The following is a 19,899-nucleotide window of genomic DNA, read 5'->3' as shown; positions in this document are numbered from 1 at the left end:
CAAGCCAGACCCAAGCCGTGGCTCTAATAAATGTCTCTAAAACATCCCACCTTTTCATTTACAAGACTCTGACTTACAAAGGATATTTTTTTATTTTTATTTTTATTTTTTTTGTAGAAGCTTTTTAGTTTATTTGTCCTCTCGGAAATCTGCACATCACAGCAAAACATCAAGTCACTGCAGATCTACTCCTTTGGCTTTTTGCCAGTACCAACAGTGGCCTTTGCCGTGCCCCTGACCTTCTTCATTCTGTTCTTGTGTTCCTTTCACTGTTTTCGGGAGGTCTTTTTCTTCTCATAAAGGCCATGTCTTGCAAGTCTGTGTTTAGGCTCATTCTTCTTTGCATAATCTAAAGAATCATAGATCATGCCAAAGCCAGTGGTCTTGCCACCACCGAAGTGGGTTCTGGATCCAAAAACAAAGATGACATCTGGTGTGGTTTTGTACATTTTGGCCAGCTTTTCCCAAATTTCTGTCTTTGGTACTGTTGCCTTCCCAGGATGAAGGACATCAATGACCATCTGTTTCCTCTGAAGCAGACGGTTGGTCATGAACTTCCTGGCCCGGATGGTTACTGTGTCATTCATGATGGCTACGGCGCCGGAGCTGGAGAGGAGGAAAAGAGCTACAAAGGATATCTTAACTCAGACCCTGGGACATTGGCAGAGACCAAGAATATATCTGCCCATGCGTTTAGATCCAGTGGCTTCAGGTTGATCATCCTGTTTGCAAGCTAAAGCTGTAAATGATACATTAGTGAGGGAAGCTGACAAACTCACTTTAGACCAAGATCCGATGCACACATCTTGCCATGCTATGTACACCCTCCTATGAGGGAGGTGAGGATGGATGTCAAATGCCTGTGTCACCCAATATCAGAGCCTCTTACTTGATCTTCCCTGTCTCACTTTCAATGCTGTGTCTCAAGTCAGTGACATTAATAACCACCAACAGCCTGAAGTTCCTTTCCATGATTGTGGGAACCTGATGGACACATCCCATGCCAGTTGCCCAGACTTTTAAGACTCTCCCCCTCCCTGAGGTATATGTTGAACTCTTGACTGATGGAAGCAGCCTGGTCATCTTTAGAGGCAGGCAGGAGAGCTGTGGCAGCAATAATTGTCCATCTACCCAATGGCACACTCAAATTTTGCCACACGGTACTCCAGCCCAAAACACAGAATTAGTAGAGTTCACTTGGGCTCTGCACTGGGAAAAAAACTTACAAGTAAATACTTATACAGATACCAGGTGTCTTAGTCAGGGTTTCTATTCCTGCACAAACATCATGACCAAGAAGCAAGTTGGGGAGGAAAGGGTTTATTTGGCTTACACTTCCATGCTGCTGTTCATCACCAAAGGAAGTCAGGACTGGAACTCAAACAGGTCAGAAAGCAGGAGCTGATGCAGAGGCCATGGAGAGATGTTCTTTACTGGCTTGCCTCCCCTGGCTTACTCAGCCTACTCTCTTATAGAACCAAGACTACCAGCCCAGGGATGGTCCCACCCACAAGAGGGGCCTTTCCCCCTTGATCACTAATTGAGAAAATGCCTTACAGTTGGATCTCATGGAGGCATTTCCTCAACTGAAGCTCCTTTCTCTGTGATAACTCCAGCTGTGTCAAGTTGACACAAAAATAGCCAGTACACCAGGTATGCTTATGTGACCCTTCTTATTCATGTCATGATTTACAAAGAAAGAGCCCTTTTTAGCTGATGAAGGGAAGACTATTAAAAACAAAGAAGAAACTTTAGCTCTCCTTGAAGTTGTCTGGCTCCCTAAGTTCTTAACCATTATAAGGGACATCAAAGGGCCAACACACCTGAAGCCAAAGAATTGGAGGGGATATCAAACATCTGTCAAGCAGCTGAGATTCCCACAGAGCTTCTATCTTGCCCATCACCTTTCTTGTCCCACAGCTCCCTCCTCAACCAACCTGTCTCCAAGAAGAAGAGGAAAAGGCCTGCTTCCAAGGCACAAAACAGGATCCAGCCAGATAGTGAATCTTGTCAGACATAAGAATCATTTTGCATTAATTATACCACTTATCTGGGCACTTACCATACTGGCCTACAGTTACTTCCAGGTAACCAGATTTTGCAGCCCTGACAGATGGCTGCCCAAGCTGCATCTCAATGTCTTTCCTGTACCTGGGTAAACCCAAACAAAGAACAAAAGGAAAATTCACCTGAAGGGACTAGCCCCTGATAAGAGATGGGGAGTTGACTTCACCAAGACGAAGCCTTCTCACACCAGATATAAATAGCATAAATAAATACCTGTTGTTGTTGATGGATGGGCACCTTCTCCAGATGGGAGTGTTTGTTACACACACACACAGAGGGAGGGAGAGAGAGAAAGAGAGCACTCTGACAATGGTCAAGACTCCTTTATATGAGACTATTCTTAGGTTCAGACTGCCCTATCAATTTGGTCAGATAATGGACTTGACTTTACCTCATCCAGAGCTCAGATGCTCAGTTAGGCATTAAACCTGGCCTGGAAGCTCCACTCTCCTTACTAACCTCAGAGTTCTGGGAGGTTGAATGCATAAACCAGAGGAAGTCTACCCTTCCTCTCTAACTTTAATTTAGAAACTGGCTCTCCTTTGGGCAAGATGCACCCTTACAAGGTAGAATTAACCCCCTAAAAATATGTTTGGTATGCTATCCCCCTTGCTACCCTTTTTAAGAAACCCATTATTGAGATTACTAATTGATTTCTTTTCCAATCTCTCCAACAGGTTCAGACTGCAGTTCATACTAAGGTTTCAGATGCCCCATGGTTACATCTTTGGTGCCCTATTATTTGTTCCAATGAGGGACCAAGTGCACATCAAGAAAGTCCATAAAGAACAACTGAGTTTTGCTTGGAAGGACCGTATACTATTATCCATATCCCCTCAAGCTAAGACTCTCATGAAAATAGGATTCCTACTTACCTATATAGTGCACCTAAACCACCCATTTATTTCTTTACTCTAACCTCCTTCCACACCAGGAAAGTTATGACATAAACTAACTGGTCTGAAGGGTCCAATAAGCCTAGTTTAAAATTGATTTTATGAAACTCTTTTTTTATTATTTAAGACTTTTATTAACAGGTGCTTGCAGTTTGTTGACTTTTTCTGAAAAAAAAAATCAAGTTGTAAACTTTATTACAAATTAAAAACGAAGTTCTTTAAAATCTCAACTTGACTAGATAGGAAACAATTTAAAAACCGTTAAAGGTGTATTAAGAAAAACCAGCTTCCCCCCCCCCCCTTAAAAACACGTTTGTTGGGCTGGAGAGATGGCTCAGTGGTTAAGAGCACTGACTGCCCTTCCGAAGTTCCTGAGTTCAAATCCCAGCAACCACATGGTAGCTCACAACCATCTGTAATGAGATCTGACGCCCTCTTTTGGTGTGTCTGAAGAAAGCTACAGTGCACTTACATATAATAATAAAATAAATCTTTAAAAAAAAAACAAAAAAACACGTTTGTCATTACCAAAAAGAGATATCTTTAGGTAAAAACCCCATACTGCATAGATAATGCAGATAGTTCTAATGTTATCTGGTCAGCGGGCAAAAAGCAAGCACTTAAGGTCTTCAGCTCCAATCTTTGTTCATTTCTTATTGCTAGGATTTCATATTCATTTCTTCTTGTTGGATGACCAAACCGGATGATGGTAGAGATGGTAAGCCAGGCATTTACTCAGCCCCGCCCTGCTCAGCCTCAGGAGCGGACGAATTCTCAGCTGGTGTATCGACTGGCTGCTTTTGTCTCTGCCATCTTGTGGTTTAGGGTTCTTTGGGTGTCTGCATCGGTAATTGAAGTTGTGGTGATACCGACCTTGGGTATCATTTCCTTGGTTTTCTTTGTCCTCTTCATTGCCATCCTCTCTAGGCTGTCTTTGGCGAGGAGGGCCCCTTCAGAATCGTGGTCTGTAACCCTGATACATATTCTGTCTCACTGGTCTACTTTGCTCTCCTGCACCCTGGTTGTCAGCACCCTCCATCACTTCTCCTTGCACAGGGGGGTTGGAATACTGTGGTAGACACGCATAGGGCCTCCTCATGTAGTAAGGTGGGAACCTTCGCTTGCAATAGGGCCTGCGTTGTTGGGCCTGGCCTTCAGGAGAGCTTTCCGATCCCTCGTTCTTTTTCCCCACTCTCACTATTCTGGTAATTTTGCTGGTAATTGCTTGGAGGACCCCTACAACGTGGATAGCGTCTATAATGGTTACGGTCTGCTACGTATTTACTGCCTTGAACTGGAACTCCACCAGGGCTTGTAACATTTGCTGCCTCCGCACCCTTTTCTCCTTCAACAACATCAAACTCCACAGTCTCTCCATCGCCTACACTGAGAAGGTACTTCCTGGGGTTACTCTTTTTTATGGCAGTCTGGTGTACAAATACGTCTTCCTCGGTGTCATCCCTGTTGATGAAACCGTATCCATTCCTTACATTGAACCATTTTACTGTTCCCAAAACCTTCGTTGTGTTGACCTTGTCCCTGCCGGTGGGCACCACCGATGTGAAGCCGCCCAGGCCGCCACTACCCGCGCCACTGCCTGTGGAGCTGGGCTTGGTGGCGGCGGCGCTGAGGGTGGCAGCAGGGGCAGCGGGCTGCAGCGATGGCGGCGGCTGTGGCTCCTCCCGGGTGTGATGGTGACTAGGCTGGTGGCAGCGCTCTCGGGGCTCTCTGGGCAATTTTATGAAACTCTTAAACCTTCCCACACTCATGGCTAGAAGTTGTTTTCTCATGGGCTTTGATGTAGTGCCCTCTAATATCCCATATGATTGCTAGAACTTTTTTTTTTTTTAAATAGACTTTTACCTATGTCTCAGGTGTAAAAGTAGCTTTTATTCACCAGATGTAATTGTCATCTCAGAGGCTTACTGCTGAATAAGCTCACCCTTTCTGGTTCTTTCTGATATCTGCCTGGCTGGTTCAACTCAGCTGTTCTGACTCAAACTCCTCTCTAAGTGAACTAATTCAATCTAGCTTCTCTCAGCTTCTCACTGAATTGTGATGCTTGGCTTCAAACAAACTCTGGCAATTTGTTCTGATTTTCTGGTTCCTTCTTAGTCTCTGGCTTCAACAGCCCCTGCTCCACAAACTACATGGAGTCAACTCCACTTCCCTGATTCAATCCAACTAAACTAAACTAAACTGCACTCATTGATACGACTGACTCTGACTCTGACTCCAATTCTGACTGCTCTTAAATAGCTTCTCTTCCTCTGGTATTCACCTGAAAGTTGGGCATGTCCTATCGCTGACTCATTCTGTCAAATCTTTCTCTGATTCATCACGTTGTCTGCCCCTCAGTTAGATATCACTTTCAAACTTAACTGCTTCCTTCTATAACCTAACTTTATTTGTTATTTGGGATTAAAGGGGTGCCAGAGGAGCCATGTTGCTGAATTAAACTTTCTCTAGACTCAGGAAATAGAAAATGTTGGGACACCCAAGATGAAAGATCTCAGTGTGCTCAATGAGGGAGAGTTCTTCTGTCCAAAATGGATATGCATAGACATTGTTACATATTCAGGGGCGCCTACTGATTCTGCCTTCCTGTCTGTAAGTAGGAGACCTATTAGGAATTGTTCAAACACTAGTAACTGTATATGCCTACAGGTAAACAGCCCCCTATATTATGGTTGGGTCATTGGCTCCACCTGGGAATAGAATTATATACAACTGGGCATAACCGAGGGGCCTTGTTTACTAGCCACAGCAGACAATACCATACCCCACAATATACTATTGGCTGGAAATCCCCATTGAATAAACCTTTATTTTTCTTTTCCCCTCCCCAGACTCAAAAACAGCCCAAAGCCCCTGAAACTGCAGGTCTACATTCATCAACACTTGGAGTTGTGATAATTAACTCTACCCTTATGGGGACCCCTGAAACACCTGAAGTTTTTTTGCTAGGCTCCAAGGAATGCACCACCTCCTAAATTATATCTGGCCTGAACTGGCTCAAGATTTCTGGATCTATTTTAAGGTCTCTTCTTATTGCATCAGGTTGGGAGCAGAGATTCTGATAAGTATGGCCACCAACTGGCTTGTCTGTTCACTTTCTGAAACCACTATTTTGTTGGGAGTTGTGACTGGAAATATTCCATGCCTTATCACTGCAAATTTCTCCCTTGCTAATTCCCCTTCTTCTTGAAATGCTAGACTTATTGTAGCTGTCCAGCAGCCATGAATGAACTGGGTACCTGAAAGGGAGGCTGGAAATGGGAAAAGGACTGGGGTCGGGGGTGGGGTGAGAAAAGGATGAATCCAAGACAAAGGCTTCTGATCAAGGCTCAAAGTTTAGTATTTAGCACTGTATTTATATAGGGAGAGCCCACAGACCTATCCTCTGTTTCAGCTGGATTATGTTGCAAAGCAAGCTCAGCAGGCAGTCTGTTCCTATAGGAAATTGCAGGCTGGGAAGACTCCACCTGGATCAGCAGAAGACTGTGGCAAATACTTAAGATCTTTTTAGCCTGCTCAAGACTGGGGTGGGGGAAGGGCACAACTTATTGTTCTTTGATCAGAAGAACCTTAGTTCACTCCCAGGGAACTTGGTTTGCCTCCACTACTGGTTTCATCTGATGTATGGCCTCAGAACATCTGTATAATAATCTAGTTTTTTTGTGTGGTTGTACATGTTCTTCCCCAAGTGTATGCATATTTGGGACCAGAAGGGGCCCATCTTTTATTTCCCTTTGGGCTGCCCTACTCCTCTACCTGGTAGGGATGGGGTAGCAGGGACCACTGCCTTAATAAGTACTACAACCCTAACCAGAGGGAAAGAGGGCCTAAAATAGATGAGTCAGCAGGTAGATACAAACATCAGACATCTTCCATTCTCTATCAGTTCCCTCCATTCCTAGGTAGAGTCTCTGGCAGAAATAGTCCTTGCTTAGTTTTCATTTTCCAGAGAAAACTTTGTGTGATGGTAGGTAAGTTTGCTGCATTCATGCTAACAAATCAGGAGTTATCAAAGAGACCTTACAAAAGGTTAGGGATAATCTTGAAGAAAGACAATAGGAGCATGAGTCGAATAAGTTTGGTACTGATGGAAGAAAAGCTTGAAGCAGTAGAATTGGCACTATAAAAGATTTACCAGCAAGCTTGCTTAGAGAACATTAAGTTATACAAAGTGGAATTTAGCTAAGGAGCACTGCCTCCAGTGTGACTGTAAGTTAAGAAGTGTCCTAACCAGACTTCTTAGAGACTGTGACAAAGAAATCTCTACCATACTGATGCTGAGAAAGTTTCTGCTAATGTTTATTCATCAAGTGATGCAAAGAGGCTCCATTCCCATAAGAAAGGAAATAACCCTGATTTACAACTGGCCATTAGACCCATCCCCATATCAAAGAACAGGCCTCTAAGGGGCAGTTCAAAGGGGGCAGCTCAGGGGTCTGCCATTAAGTCCCCATGCTCTTATCAATAAAACCATAATTCGGCCAGGTGGGCAAGGTGACCAAGGGTAACAATTATGTTATTAAAAAAACACACACTGTGTAAGAAATTATTATTATTATTTAATAATAAGAATAATTATGGCAAGATTTTGGTGTATAAATCTACCATCTGCCCAAGTGACCAGACTTGTAGTCTCCTGGCTGTTTACATGTTCAAAGGGTTAACTTGGGGTGTAGGACCTAAAATAGATCTAAAGATGGCAGTGTACATGAAATGAATCAGGTCAAGGAGTATACAATTTAGTAAACCGTTTTTTTTTTTTTTCAAGGCCAGCTCTTCTTTGGGCACTAACTTTCATTAATCTCTAAGTGTGCAGAGTGATTTCTCATAGGGGAGGCATTATATATTATTTCTATAACAGTATCACAACGTTTTTGACTGGAGTCTTTGGCTTACCACCCTGGTCTTCACTGGCCTGGCTTGCCCCTCATTCCTCTTTTTTATAGGACTTGCTGTGAGATTCAATATAACAAACTTCTTTAAACTTCATCAAACTAAAAATTGCTTCAATAAAGCTAGTAATTACAGCTGCACACCCCCACACCTGGTTTATAAGGTATGGGACACCAAACCCAAAGCCCCGTGTAAGATAGGCAAGCACTCAATCAACTGAGCTGCATCACATGCCCACCCCCATTCCTGCCAAGGACTCTTTAAGGCTCATTGCACATATGGAAGGACAAGCCAAAGGGGCCTTCCTGAAGATGTACTCATTGAAGTGATTTCAGCTTGCAATAGCAGGCCAACCCAGCATTCTTTGAGAAAGTATACCCTCCAAACTCTCAGACATTTATACTGTAAGCAGGCAAATTCATTTTTGCCTGAATTAAAGGTATCCCCCACCCCATATGACCCCAAGCTGTCCTAATACAATCAGTATAACTGAAATCCTGCCTACAGATATTGATGCACATATTATATCTGAAAGGCAAGGTGACCAAACAACATAGTTTAGCATAGGTCTTCCCACATTTCCAAAGCCTGATGATGGCTACATCCAGGCTTTCCCCAGTGTCCTAGTTAGGGTTCCTATTGCTGTGATAAAAACACCATGACCAAAATCAACCTGGGGAGGAGAGGAGTTTTTTTGTTTTTTGTTTTTTCACTCACAGTTTCATATAACAATCTATCATTAAAAGCAATGAGAGAAGAAACTCAAGAAGGGCAGGAATCTGGAGACAGGAGCTGATGGAGAAGCCATAGATGGGTGCTGCTTAGCATCCTGCTCCCCACTTCTTGCTCAGCCTCTTTTCTTATAAAATCCAGGACCACAAGCCCAGGCATAGCCCCATCCACAAAGGGTGAGGCCATCTTACATTATTCACTAAGAAAATGCCCAGTAGTGTTAAGGCCTAGGGAACTGTTGCCTGTCTAGCCAGCCATTTTGTTCTGTTACTACTCTGCTACTACAAGGAAACTTTCTCATGTGTTGTTACTAGGAAACTTTCCCATACCCAGATTTATTGTATGTTCTGTTATGTTCTGTGCTTTGGTGTTCTTGGAAACCAATCACAGTAGAGGTGAGTTAGAACATCTTTGTATAGTTAGCTACAATAAGCTTGGACACTAACCAACTGCCCAGCGGCACTTCCTGCAGCTGTGTATGAGCTTTTATGTTTTTTGATTTTATAATCTGCCCCTGGAATGGACCCCAAAATAAGAGAGACACCTGCACTGATGTAAGAAGTCCTTTGCAGTAAAAGTTCCATTTTGAGTAGGGGTCAAATAAAGTTTAAATTCCCAGGACCTCCTTGGAAATTGACATCCTACTTGACAAAAAGAGACACGCACATTCTGGTTGGCAAGTTAAGACATGAAAGTTAGACAAGTTCCATCTTGGTTGACAAGTTAAAACATGACTGAAAGACACGGCAAGTCCCCCGCCACAGTTAAATACCCCATCCAATGAGAACAGATTAAGTGTACAACAAAGACTTGTTCCTAAGTAAGTTCCCAGTCCCTAAATCCTTATTGGTGGAATAACTTGGCACAAAGGCTTGTAGATTTCAGGCTTAAAAATTCTATAGGATTCTGGCTCCTAGACACAGTTCAGCTCCCAAGTCATGGACTGCATCCCTAGTGGATCAGTCTTGGGGAATTAAAGAAATAAATATTTAAAGTCCATTCTATGCATGTGTGCATGCATGGCTCTGTGCCCACCCAAGAGCTCTGGATTCACGAATGAAAGACATTCACATGCAACCTTTATGTTTTAATATACCTCAACTAGCTCAATTGCTGGGCACTTCCAAACATCCCCGAGGCTAGCACACACTCCCCTCCAGTATTCCTGAGTTAACATTTCTAAATCTGTATTTTATCTTTGCTGCTCTGCTTCCTTCTGGGCAGTCCTCCCATGGGGCAGTTTTCCCTTTGCACTTACACTTTCCTGTTCCTTCACAGCATCGTCTGCCCTACACACCTCTCATAATGGACTCTTCTTCCCTCACCTGTGTTCTTGCCCAGGAATCCTAAAAGTCCTGCCTCTGTCTCTCTGCCCAGCCATTGGTCACTGGCAACTTTATTTCCTAATCAAAAACAAGTGGATGCAGGGACCTGCAGACATTCAAATTCCCATGTAACTTGGGAATTCACTAAGTCCAATCTCCAGCAGGGTATGAATGCAATAAACCAGCCTGTTTAACTGAGATTAGTGTCTGAGTGGTTTGTGTGGTGATTCCCAGACCCCAACGTATAGAATTACCCACAGCCCAGTCTTACAGAGATTTTCTCAATTGAGGCTCCCTCATCTCAGATGCCTGTAACTTGTGTCAGGTTGACATAAAACTAGCCAGCATACCCAGTAATGTATTTTATGCAGTTTCACCTATATCATGGATTATCAAGCAAGAATTCTTACAACAGAATTTTCTCAGAAAATGTTCATTGAAGTGGAAACTAAATATTCAACATAATTTCCTCTCTTGAAAAAAAATGGAAATAATTAGAATTACTATAATATAGTCTTTTGAAGACGTCTCTGTTGTTGTTGTTGTTGTTGTTTTTGTTTTTTTGGAGGCAGGGTTTCCCTGGCTGTCCTGGAACTCACTCTGCAAACTAGGCTGGCCTTAAACTCAGAGATCTGCCTTCCTTTGCCTCCTGAATGCTGGGCTTAAAAGCTTCCTGCTGTCACTGTCACCACTACCCCACCCCAGCTTCCCACCCCTTACCCCAGCTTGAAAACATTTTTACGTGAACAAATAATTTATTTAAATTTAAATTTCTGTAAGAATAACAAAACATATTGAACAATCTTTGTGGTTCAGACATAAATTCAACAAACTAGTAAATTTGTCCATCATTTATGTTCTTTACAATACAGATAAGGGGGTGAGCTATTTTAACCCCTGGACAGCCACATAGATGGTCCTTGCTAGCCTGTGTATTCTTAATATTTATCCAAGGATCTCTGCAGATGGAAGAATTTGTGTGCTATTTCTATTCTATTGACCTAGTGCAAAGTAGAGCAACATACCATCCATCTCTCAAATAGATCTACCTTTCTTCACATAGACTTAAAGACTAGGAACACTGTTAACACAAAAATACAGCTCTCACCTCAAAGGAAAAGGGAGATGGTTTATTTAAAAGACCAATATAAGTGACCAAGGAAATAAAAAATTTGGGTTTCTCTAGATACCATGTTTCAACAAAGTAACAATTTCATGACATTTTGATATGAAGAGAGCAAAGAAAGTAATAAATCAATAGAGTTTTAAAGTACATTGGTGGGTATACCTAATATTCAAGCTTGTGTTTTTACAAAGAATAGCCCCCATAGATTTATGTATTTGAATGCTTAGTCACCAGGGAGTGGAACTCTTGGAAAGAATTAGAAAGATTAGGTGTGGCCTTGTTAGAGGAAATGTATAACAGTGGAAGGTGTGGGTGGGTGGGTGGGGTGGGAGGTTGGGCTTTAAGCCAGACCAGCCCTCCCCCTCGATCTCTTCCTCTTCTTCCTCCTCCTTCTCCTCCTCCTCTCTCCCTACTGTGATAAAACACCATGACCAAGGCAACCAAATAAACAAGGGTTTATTTGGGTATGTGGTTTTAGGAGGTAAAGAGTTTATCACCATTAAGGTGGGAAAGCATGACAACCAGCACACATGGTGACTGGAGCAATAGCCTGAGAGCTCACATCTTGACCTGCAAGCATAAAGCAGAGAGAAAGAACTTGGAACTGCATGTGGCCTTGAGACACCAAAGCCTATCCCAGTTATATACTTCCTCCAATAAGGCTACACATCCTAAACCCATCCACCACCAACTGGGAAATGATCATTCAGACATCTGAGCCTAAAGGGAATTTTTTCAATCAAACCACCACAGCCTCCAAAAGTTTCCCCTTAGACTTAAATACTTGGGGAAGACGGCGGTGTTCATGTACGTACACTTGGAGGCCAGAGGAGAACAACAGATGTCTTGTTCTATCTTATTCCCTTGAACATGGTGCTTGACTGGTAGCCAGAAAATCACAATAATTCTCCTGTGTCCACCAACCCTAAGGATGGGGTTACAGGTCTACACACACAGCCATTCCCAGTTTTTTATGTGGGTGCAATGGACTTAAACACAAGTGGTCACATTTGCACAGAAAGTGCTCCTGCCCACTGAGTTAATTTCTCCAGGCTTCACTCACCACTCTTTGAGAACACAGTCTATCTCAAGTTGGTCTCAAACTAGGTGTGTAGCTGAGAATGACTTTGAAATTCTATCTGCCTGTCTTAGTTAGGGTTTTACTGCTGTGAACAGACACCATGACCAAGGCAAGTCTTATAAAAACAACATTTAATTGGGGCTGGCTTACAGGTTCAGAGGTTCAGCCCATTATCATCAAGGTGGGAGCATGGCAGTATCCAGGCAGGCATGGCACAGGCAGAGCAGAGAGTTCTACATCTTCATCCAAAGGCTGCTAGCGGAAGACTGACTTCCAGGCAACTGGGGTGAGAGTCTTAAGCCCACACCCACAGTGACACGCCTACTCCAACCAGGTCACACCTATTCCAACAAGGCCACACCTCCAAATGGTGCCACTCCCTGGTCCAAGAATATACAAACCATCACACCACCAGACCCAGTTGATTCATTGTTGGAGACTGAGCCCAGGGTGGGTGGGGTGGGAGATTGCTAGCAAACATGCCAGAGATTGAGCTAGATTCCCAACTCCCTTCTAAATGGTACATAATAAGACCTTGTGCCATTTGACAAATGTCTGACTCCCACCCTCATTCAGTCTCTGGCAACCACTGATTCACCATGGAATTTTCTGATGTTTTTTGTACTGGGACTGAGCTCAGGATTTCATGTCTGTTAGAAAAGAACTCTAGAGTCTGGAGACAAGGCTCAATGGTTACAAGCACTTGCTACTCTTCCAGGTGGCCTAGGTTTGTTGCCTAGCACCTGCAGAGAGACTTACAACCATCTGTAACTCTAGTTTCAGGAGATCTGAAGAGAGACTTACAACCATCTGTAACTCTAGTTTCAGGAGATCTGCAGAGAGACTTACAACCATCTGTAACTCTAGTTTCGGGAGATCTGATACCCTTTTCTATCCTCCAAGGATGCTCCATGCATGGAGTGTACATATATACATTCAGGCAAAACACTCATAAAATACATTTAATAAATTTAAAGTTCTCTATCACTGAGGTCTATATCTATCTCCATTCTCTGGTTCTGAGTTGAACTGTCTTTGAAATATCATCCAAGTGTCTTGTTTTATTTAAGATAATGCTCTTCAGGTTCATACATGGAGTTGTCAAGTGGTCATATTTCCTTTTATTAAAGTTGAATGGCATACCACTATATGAATATTCTGTTTCTTCTCCCCCTCCTCTTCCTCTTCCTCTTCTTCTTCCTTTTTCTTTTCCTCTTCCTCTTCTTTCCTCCTCCTCTTCCTACTCCTCCTATCCTCCTCCTGCTGCAGCTGCTACTACACTTTGATTTCCACCAAGAGAGAAGACAGAACTTAGATTCTATTCTTTTTTTCAATTAACTTTATTTACATATACAGGTACTTTATCTGCCTGTATGTTTGTGCACCACCTGTGTGCCTAGTGCCTGTAGGAGGCAAAAGAAAGTATCAGATTCCCTGAAACTTCAATTAGTGAGATTTGTGAGCCATCATGTGGGTGCTGGGAATTGAGCCTGGGTCCTCTGAGAAAGCATCAACTAGTGCTCTTAACTGTTGAGCCTTCTCTCTAGCCCCTTGCAATGACTTGACTTGGACTCTACTTTGTGTAATACAAGGATGGTCATCCCTGCTATCTTTTATTTTCTTTTTGTTTAACTCCTTTTAGCATCCCTTCCTTTCAGTTTGATGTATCCTTAAATCTAAAATTTCTGAAGGAAACACAAATAAATCATGGTTTGGGGGGCAGGGGGAGTTTGTTTGTTTGTTTTTTAGACAAGGTATCATGAAGCTCAAGCTAACCAAGAACTTGCTATGTGGCTGAAGATGGCCCCAAACAACTTCTTTTATTTTTTAATTCATTTATAGATTTATTCAGAAAGATACTCGCCTGACTCTTCCCCCAAGTGCCAGAACTAAAGACATAACCATGACCTTCTGATGCTTCTATGTTTACCTCCCAAGTGCCAGGATTTAGGACCAAGCCACCATGCCTGGTTTTATGTTGTACTAAGGATTAAATCTAGAGCTTTGCCCAGGCTAGGCAAGTACTGAGCCCACACCCTAGTTTGAACTTTTGTTTTTTAAATCTATATTTTTTCAGGGATAGAGAGATGGCTTAGTGGTTAAGAATACTTTCTGCTCTTGCAGAGGACCCAGGTCTGTAAGACCCTAAGGCCTTAGTATTGAGTGTGTGACCCCCAAAAAACACAACTTGATGACAGATTGCTGCAATGGCAAGAGGTTTATTGTTCCAACGCACGTGGGGTTGCTCAGCCTCACAGGGAGAGTCAACCCCGAACTTAAAAAGCACAGCTCTTTTATAATCTTTTCAGGGTGTGTGTGTTGAACGGCTATATTATAATTGGTCAGCAATGCAGCATTATATTTTTGAACTTATGGGTCACCTATTAATGTCATGGGGAATTCTGGCAGCAAATCAGGGAAGTTTGCGGTTTTTCTCAGAATTCAGTGTGGGGCGGAGTAGGGGAATTTTTCTGGGAAATGTTATTTTTGTTATGGTTATTTTTCCAAGAATTGTTAATCTTGTTTTGGCAGCTGCAAGCTTAGTCAGGTCATTTTGACCGCTAGTCCCTTCAGAAGGGAAGTTTGGAAAGTCCCTTCAGAAGGGAAGGGGCTGGGTGGTCTTGAACTTATTTTGGATTCTACAGGTCAAGTTCTTAGCACCTGCATGGTGGCTCACAACTGTCTGTAACTCCAGTTCAGACAATGTCTTCTGGTTTCCATGAACATTGCATGCATGTGGTGCACATAAACATATGCAGGCAAAATATTCATACACACAGATAGATGATAGATAGATGATAGATAGATAGATGATAAGTAATGAATAAAAATTTATTAGCAAAAAGGTTAAAAAATTTATATATTCAAATTATTTTGTATAGCCTCTAGGTATTGTTATCTACACATAGATATTAAGTTAGTGTTTTTGTAAACTTACAAAGGTTAGAACTTCTTCTCTCTTGCTGATGCCACTAAGATTTATTTTTTCCACCCTTGGATATCAAACCCAAGGCCTCACCAAGCCTGAATGTCAGAAGCAGGAGAGAAAAGGGAAACCAAGGCACCTTTCCTCCCTCCCACTTCCACCACTTCAAGGCCTGAAGTCAAGGACATCTACTCTATGTTCAAACATGGTTGCTGAATGACTCTAGAGCTACTGTAAAAGAGAAATGACATACTGGACATGATGCAAATGGCATTATCAGGCATTACACCTGAGTTACTGACCCGTCCAGCAGGTCCAGTTATTCGAGGGTCTCGAGGGGACCTTCTTCTAAGAACCAATTTGGGGGTTAGAGAGAGACGAGGGCGTTGCGCGAATAATGACACGGAAGCGTTCTGAGTTGCATCAAGGCCCCAATGTATTAGCCAGGCCCAAGGTTTAAATGCACAAGCAAAAGCAGAAGTACAGATACTTATCAGCAGGAGGGGTGGGGCAATAGAATTGCACAAGCAAAAGGAGAAGTACTTATCAGTGGGAGGGGGCAATAGAAATTTTTTCTTTGGGCAGCTATACGGGGAAGCAGGAACTTGGTGGTATCAGGGTATGGTCAGGACATCTGGCCCTGACTTAGGGCTGGAACATCCTGTGGCTGTTCTCGGAACTGTGTGTCCTGGCCCGCTTTTGACCCCCTTTTCTTCTCGTTGGGGGGAGAGGCCCAATTCAGAGATCAGGACAATTGTGTTGTCTTAATGGCTCCCAACAAGTTACTAGGAAGCAAGGTCTCCGTGTACAGCTGAACTCAGCTCCAAGCAGCACAGCAAAGATGGCAGGGATTTAGAGCCAACAAGCAGAGCCAAGGGACCAGCTGAGGAAAATAACTAAGGGTGACCTCATTAGGCATCATGGGTGGGGAGCTGTTGTTAGACTGGCCCAACAAGATTCTCACTAAAGGCTAGGTAAGGATTCAGTGGAGGAATGCAATCAGATATAAATCACAGGCAGCATTCTTGTGAAAATAGACCCAGTAGGTTCAGGGCTTAGAGGGCCAATTATAGGCCAAACCAAGAAGAGAGGGCTCCGGAGACTGACCAAACTTTTATCACCTGGCCATAGCTTCTCCATCCTGCAAGGGCACTCGCCTTATGCTCAAGCTCCGAATTCCCTTCCTGGCTTTGTTGTTTCTTAACTATTTTAGCTGGGGATGATGTGTCTTAGTTGTGTAATGTTTGCCTAACACACCCAAGGCCCTGCGTTTGATCCCCAGCATCTCATAAATCAAGCTCGGTAGTACACCCCTGTAACTCCAGTACTTGGGAGGCAGAAATGAGGTGATCAAAAGTTCAAGGTTATCATTCACTATATAGCAGGTTTGGAATTTGAGACCAGCCAGCCTGGTCTATGAGAGACCCTGCCTCAAAAAAGCAAAAAGAAGGATTAAAGAAATAGCTCAACTGATGAAGTCTGTGCCACAGAAGCATAGGAACCAGGGTTCACCGACCAAGTAAAACCAAGCTGGGTCTAGTGGTGTAGGCTTGTAATGCTCTCCTGGAAAAGCAGAGGCAGGCATAGGCCCTGGAGCTGACTAATCTGCCAGCTGTGCTTAAGTTTCAGTGAGAGACCAGGTCTTAGAAACAAAAGCAAGGTAACAGCTTGAGAAATGATTTTGTTGTTGCTGTTGTCATTTGGGTTTGTGTGTTTGCTTGATTGTTTATTTTCTGGCTGTCCAGGAACTCCTTTGTAGCTAACCTCAGAAATCTGCCTGCATCTGCCTTCCCAGAACTAAAGTTAAAGGTGAGCACCCCCACACCCAGCTGATAAATGTTTTTTGTTTATTTTCTACTAAATGTAAATAGAAGGGTTTGGGCAGGAAGAGAGTGGGGGGTTGTTTTGTTTTGTTTTGTCTTGGTTTTATCAAGATAATGGCTTCTATTTCCTGAACATTCCCTTTTCTCTTCACACTGATTAACAAATTTCATCAGATTGTTAAGTGACCCACCACCACCACCACCACCACCACCACCGCCATGGGATGAGAGAAAATCACCACTTATGTATGACAGGGATAATAAAGACAGCAGCCATCTTGGCCAGCTTCTTAACCAGGTCTGGGTTCTGGCACACCTTTCTTCACAAAAAGAGTTGCTTGCCAAGATATTTCCACTTTGTTCTTTCTTCCTTTGTGTGACACTGAGATTATTCTTTGTCTCTAACAAACACCATATGAAGAATGGCATTGACCTCCAGCTTCCACAGACGCATGCATACACATGTACATACATGCAGTATCCATATACACATACAAACATGCAAAAGAAATGTCTAAAATACACGAGTTTAAGAGCATACCTTGATACATTTTGACAAATAAAAGTATATATTTTTCACTGAGATCAAGAATCATGTAATTGCCGGGCATGGTGGCACACGCCTTTAATCCCAGCACTCGGGAAGCAGAGGCAGGCGGATTTCTAAGTTCAAGGCCAGCCTGGTCTACAGAGTGAGTTCCAGGACAGCCAAGGCTATACAGAGAAACCCTGTCTCGAAAAACCAAAAAGAAAAAAAAAAAAAGAATCATGTAAGCAACATACCAGAAACTTCTTGATCACCCCTTTCCAACAACAGCCATGTCAAGCCTGTTCTCCTAAAGCTACTGACAGTTAGCTTTGACTGTGTTTATGTTTGATAAAACCAGAAGTAAAATAACATGTACTTTTTGATGCCTGGTTTCTTTGGCACAACATTATCTCGATAAGATGTACTGTTCCTTAATCTAGTATTAGTCTGGGTTCTCTAAAGGAATACAATTTATAGAATGACTCTTTTTATATAAAGGGGGTTTATTAGAATGGCTTTGATTCAGCTAATCCAATAATGGCTGTCTACCAACGGAAGGTACAAGAACCCAGTAGCTGTTTCGCCCACGAGGCTGGATTTCCCAGATGCTCTTCCAGATACTCCAGAATCCCAAAGAAGTCAGCTCTAACGCTGGTGAAGGAATGGACTTGCCACTGAGAGCAAAAGCAAGCCAAGAAAGAGAGCCACTCATCTTCTTCCATGTCCTTTATATAGGCTACCTGCAGGTGTGGCCCAGATTACAGATTGCTCTTCCCACCTCAAAAATTCAGATTAGAAGTGGATTTCCCCAGTTCAAATAAGTTTAATTGAGTAAAAATGCCTCACATGTGTTATATGTCAGCTGACTGTGCCCCATGTTCCAGGCATCAGCTATGGTATCTGTTTTTGTGGTTCTCAATTTGTAGTATGTAGTTTTTGTTACCCTGATTTAAACTCCAGGTGGACCATGTTACCAGCCCCACCCAGATTCCCTCAGCTGTGCAGATGGAACACACACACACACACACACATTAACTTATCTTTGCTATGCTTTTTCTCAATGGTAGGGCCTCTCTTGACTATTATGCCCTTTTTTCCACTCCCAGCTCAGAACCCTAAATCTACTTTAAACTTTAGTTGCTCAGTTACCTTCTCCTTGTTCAACTCCCCAAATCTGTCCTCAGCTTAATTATGTTTCTAATATACCGCCTGCTACCCCAGGCCCAGTTGGGAAAGCTGCCAATGGCCACTCTACCCAAGATCTCACATGGCTGGTGGCTCTTTCTTCCTCTGAAGCATGGTAAAAACCTCCTCTTCTCCCTTGCATCAGCTAGCCTGCCTGTGGGAAAACTTGAAGTCCCATCTATTCTGCCCAGCTCACTGACTGCTAGCATCTTTATTGATTAATCAAGAAGCAATTGGGAAACAGGACCCCCAGAGTTCACATGCAGATTTCTAATAAAAACATCAGAACCACTCTGTACATCTCACTTTTTTGTCCAATTTTTAAAAACCTTTTCTCTCAGACATAAATTAAATAAAACCATAACAATCACGTCAATAACAAAGTATGATATGCAATTAACATCTAATCTATCATATTTGTCAATTAGATAAAGTATTCTACCATCATTCCTAACTTAAATAGTGATAATTCTATCCCTGATTTATGATTAGATATTAGCCTGTAACATCATCTGAAAACCGTGTCTTACAATCAATAATCGTTCTCTCAATGCCAAATAACTTGAGTTTGATTATGAGACTATAAATAGTTTTCAACCCCATCAGACATTTGAGAGCCACTGAAATATCACCTGGGTATGTAGGAAGCACCAAACAGAGCTTCTCAAATTTAAACAGTTGTAGAGAGAGCTGACTACCTGGACAGCCCCCTAATTTCTTATAACATTGGAGCATCTGTCTTCAGCCTTCTGTCCCAGGATCATCTGACAGACCTTTGCAAAGCAGGATTATGAAGGACTGTTTACCCTGTCTTGGCAGAACTGTCAGTCAACTATCCTGCACAGTGTGTCCTCTTCCCAGACAGTATTTTGCCTGCAGATGAAATAGGCAATTTCTGTCTATAGCTGCCTTGCCATGATAAGCAACCTTGCCTGGAGGTAACAATGCTCAATTTTTCTTGGAAGGAGTATGGGGAAGCTGTCAGGAGTAGACCTGTCTCATAGTCAAAAGATCCTTAATAATGAAATAATATTAAATGTCGCATTCTATGAATTTTTTTATGTTTTTGAAAACTATCTAAAATAGTATCCTTGAACATCTAAACTGAAAACACTTTACTATAAATAAATCAGAATCTAATATAACCATGAGTTTGCTATCTGGCCCTTAACTTGTATTACTTAGTCATCTTAAACAGTTTGTCAAGCAGTTATTAGAAGGACTGGGTCTAAGCCTCATATTCTTAAATGAGTTGTATAGGCACAATGCCTATCTAAGAGTAACAATATTAATTTCAA

At 42.6% G+C, this 19,899-nt stretch overlaps 2 pseudogenes; both read right to left on the bottom strand.

Moving 5' to 3' along the window:
- Positions 1–184: 184 nt before the first annotated feature.
- Positions 185–619, bottom strand: LOC110296790 (small ribosomal subunit protein eS24 pseudogene; annotated as a pseudogene).
- A 3,075-nt stretch (positions 620–3,694) lies between these two features.
- Positions 3,695–4,732, bottom strand: LOC110296558 (Y-box-binding protein 1 pseudogene; annotated as a pseudogene).
- Positions 4,733–19,899: the final 15,167 nt, after the last annotated feature.

The sequence above is a fragment of the Mus caroli genome, unplaced genomic scaffold (genome assembly GCF_978045245.1).
Source record: "Mus caroli unplaced genomic scaffold, Mus_caroli_1 scaffold_7, whole genome shotgun sequence".
NCBI classification, from domain to species: Eukaryota; Metazoa; Chordata; class Mammalia; order Rodentia; family Muridae; genus Mus; species Mus caroli.
This window is presented reverse-complemented; position numbering and strand designations above follow the sequence as displayed.